Source organism: Macrobrachium rosenbergii, chromosome 7 (genome assembly GCF_040412425.1).
Source record: "Macrobrachium rosenbergii isolate ZJJX-2024 chromosome 7, ASM4041242v1, whole genome shotgun sequence".
Classification (NCBI taxonomy): domain Eukaryota; kingdom Metazoa; phylum Arthropoda; class Malacostraca; order Decapoda; family Palaemonidae; genus Macrobrachium; species Macrobrachium rosenbergii.
In genome coordinates this window covers 39,589,354-39,593,208 of record NC_089747.1, presented here as the reverse complement: position 1 = coordinate 39,593,208, position 3,855 = coordinate 39,589,354, and the positions used below count along the sequence as shown (strand labels likewise).

General features: G+C 34.3%; 1 long non-coding RNA gene across 1 annotated transcript; it reads left to right on the top strand.

The window, feature by feature from the left end:
• Positions 1–340: 340 nt before the first annotated feature.
• On the top strand, positions 341–1,753 carry LOC136840327 (uncharacterized). Its single transcript, XR_010853591.1, has 3 exons — positions 341–420; positions 1,246–1,349; positions 1,614–1,753. It is a non-coding gene; the product is annotated as an uncharacterized lncRNA (long non-coding RNA).
• Positions 1,754–3,855: the final 2,102 nt, after the last annotated feature.

Genomic DNA, 3,855 nt, shown 5'->3' with positions numbered 1-3,855 from the left:
AAGAGCGAGTCTCTGAGAATAGGGTACATATTTGGTAAATGGAAGAGAAACGAGAATAACAAACAGATAAAGGTAAAGATAAATGAAAATATAAACTGCTTGTTGTAACTCTGAGCCATTTTTACGAACGAGCAACGCTTCTGCCATTAAAAACACGTAAAAAGAAACTGGAATTTCAAAATCTCACTCACACGCGGAAGGTGTTGGGTTTAAGAGCGTCGTCTGCTTTTTGAAGTTCATATGATCCTTGACTGCTTAGTAGCTTTTAACTCCTTGATTTTTTAGTAGGTTTTTACTCTTCGACTGCTTAGTAGGGAAGATTTTGCATGTGTCGTTTAGGCTTTAGGTGTAGGTGTTTGGTTTCTTCGTCTGAGTTGCCTGAAGGACCCAGTGCATTTTTATTAAAATCTTCGTTAGCAGGTTATTGACCTTTTATTCCTAAGTGCTGTTTGGTGTAAATTAACTTTATTTTTAGCTGTGTTTATTTTTAACTTTCTCATGACGTTTTCTGCTGTTAAGTCTTTGCATTCTAAATTTTTCTTGCAAGTGCTTCTTCTCCAACATAGGCCTAACATTTTTTGAGTTTCTTGTAAATGCAAGTTTCAGTGTTCGTGTTAAGTGACCCTTTTGTCTCTGTTCAGCTACAGATATATTTCCAACAGTCCTAAAATGTTTTATTTCTTTTAAATGTGCGTTTCAGTGTTCGTGTTAATTGACATTTTTATTTTGTTCAGCTTCAGATATATTTCCAACATAGGCCTAAAATGGTTTGTTTATTTCTTTTAAATGTAAGTTTGAATGTTCGTGTTGCTGCATGTGACACTTTTATCTCGGTTCAGCTTCAGATATATTTCCAACATAGGCCTAAAATGTTTTACTTGAGTTTAATCATCCTTAAGTGACCAGATATATATTTTTTCTGCCTATTGCGAAATGCCGTTATTGCTATTCGCTATTTTGTCTTTCACCAAGAATGCCTTCCGCGTTTCTAGTGTTAATTTAGGTTTGAAACTAGCTTCCATAATTGCTTAACTACCGTAGCTTGTATAATTTCATGTACTTAGTTGTAAACAAGAGTCAGTTTGCCGTTAAAGCTTTTGTAGTTGTATATAAACCTTTTTCTTATACTGTATAGGCTATGCCTAAATGCTGTAACACGTACACTTCAATATACATTGTAAATAAGATTGGTTCCCGTTAAAAAGCTTTTTAGCTGTTTATAAGTTTTATTTTTTTTTCCTACAGGCGATACAGACGTATTTAGGACTAGGTCTAGCTACGTACTGCAGCTTGGGGAGCCTCTGTTTAGTCTGAGGAATTAAAGCATTGTAATCACACATGAATAACTAGTAAGTATATTATTACTTTTCATAAGTATTTAAAATTTAAGTGCCCATGTAATGTGGCAATTTTTGTTTGTATAGATTTAATCAAAATCTCTGTAACGGTATTTTATCTACAATGTTACAGCCTGGATTTCATTGCCTGCTTGAATGCTCTTATTTTTGCTTTGAGGTAAATTGCAAAGCTACTTGAATACTCTTATTTTGGCAGTTAACGTAAATTGTAAACTTAAATTGAGTGGTTTGGTTCGAAGTATTCTTCTTTTGCAGGGACCAGCGCTGTCATCTTGCACCCTCAGTAAAGTAGCTTGGATCATTCAAGCGTTACCTTACACACGAAGAAAGAAATTTGACGAAGTATGGAGGTCCTAAGCGTAGAATAGCTTGGTTCTCCGTGCCAAGGATTAGAGGTAACCTGTTTCACTGTAAACTATAATATCGAGGCTGCGTCAGCGCCTACGTAGTTACCCCTGAATCTTCAGTGACTTCTGTTATATCGGCCATAGTATAATGTAAGTTCTAATATTTGATGTCTACGCAATTACATTATTATTTTCTTATTTTATTTTTATTTTTATTCAGATGATGTACCCTATTCTTATGGAATAAGCCCACCTCCAAGGGGGCCATTGACTTGAAATTCAAGCTTCCAAAGAATATGGTGGTGTTCATTAGGAAGTGTTGACAAGGTATAGGGAAATGCAGAAAGAATGCAATTAAAAAAATGAAAAAATGAGAATAAATTAATAGATAATAATGTATTTTGAAATTGCACCTGTTTTGATTCCTGCTACCTTTAGTTTTTAATTTTTTTTGTTTGGGGGGGGGGCCCGTTTTTGAAGACAGTATAAAAAAACTTTAGTAATAATTCTGCTTTTTGAGAATCGTTTCCTGGAACAAAACTGTTGTTTGAAATTATAAAGGGAATTAAACTTATTAAAATTGTAAGTGTCGAAGTGTCAAGCAGATTCATTAGTGCTTAGCTGTGACCTACATTTTTTTGTAGATTTTTTTTGTCAAGTAACGTAAGGCAGTAATTAAAGATTTAAGGGTATATGAGAGAGTACTGATAACGTAGCATTTTGGCCATCGATAACTAAAGAACTAAAAGTAGTTGTTGAATATTTAAAATCAGAATTAAACTTATTTTGAAAGTTTAAAAAAATCATACAATACCTACAATACGAAATCCATGTATGTTTTTTCTTCCATCTTACTTTCCCAACCCTCTAGGATAATTTTCATAGTGCAACTTCAAAAGATTTCCTCCCGTTAACCCTTTCAAGCGTTTTTACTCTAAATTACTCGGCGCTGAATGACCTCAGAGGTCCAAGCGTCTTACCTTCTGCCTAAATTGTATATTAACATTAAATTCCTACGAAACGAAAAGCACGAAGCATAGATTGATTGCCATATATATAAAAAAACTGCAATATTTTAATCACACAGGTTCGGGTTGTCATAACTTCCACGGGTTTTAGTATACTGAAGTATATTTTGATAACTGCGCATTCATCGATTTTAAATTGAGGTGTACTTTGGAGTATGTTAATTGGGAAGCGGGCTGTTAGACAAAATCTGATAACTGGTAAGCATATTAATAAAATTCCTTGCTAAAAGCTGGTTGAAAATCGTTTCGAGTCTAAGGGAAACTTATTGACTGAATTTTGGTAAAAAAAATGGTAATTTACAAAACGAAAAACGTATTGTAAGTAGGCCAAAATGTGTATGATTTGCAGCGGTTGGAAGGAGAATGGTTTGCTCGTTATAGTATCAAGGTAATGTAGACTGATCTCTTGCCTGCGCTAGCAATTTGTTGCGCTAGATTTCATGTATTACCATAAATCCAATGAGTTAAGCCAGAGAATGCCAAACATTCATGACAGTTAGGCAAAGCACTTGACTGCAAAAGATTAAGGTTACCTAGGTCTAGAGATGGGGTAACCTCGACTGTTATTCAGTTAGTTACAGGACTCTTCAGTCACCCTAATTCTTTTTGGCTACAACATTCTTCTCCTGGCCTCATAGAAGCATAACTCAGTTGTTATAAGAGCGCAAATCCTAATAAATTTTTTCATTACTGAACTGGTTTGATATAAAGTCCTGAATTAAAATTGAATCTCGCGTTCTCCTTGACCTTTAGAGGTTAAAGAAACCAACCAGGCCTTGTGCATTAATAAAGTGTGACACTGAATTTATACTAACTCTACAGACACACATTAGGATGTATGCATTTTTACAAGGGCGCTAGACTGAAGACGAATACGTACTTAGGCCTAGAGAAACAAGTGAGCTAAAATAACTTGGTCAAGGCTGATTTTAAAAGTTTTCTATGACTGAAAGGTCTCGTTTTCTTTAAGTGAATCTTGGTAACCCCTGAATAAACAACTGTCAGGTATTATTCAGAAATAGTCCATTTTATATATAAAAGTACTGGAAATATTTACAATATACCACTTATAATGTAAAACGACAAGATGAATTAAAATAAAAGGGTATACTTTTGCATTGG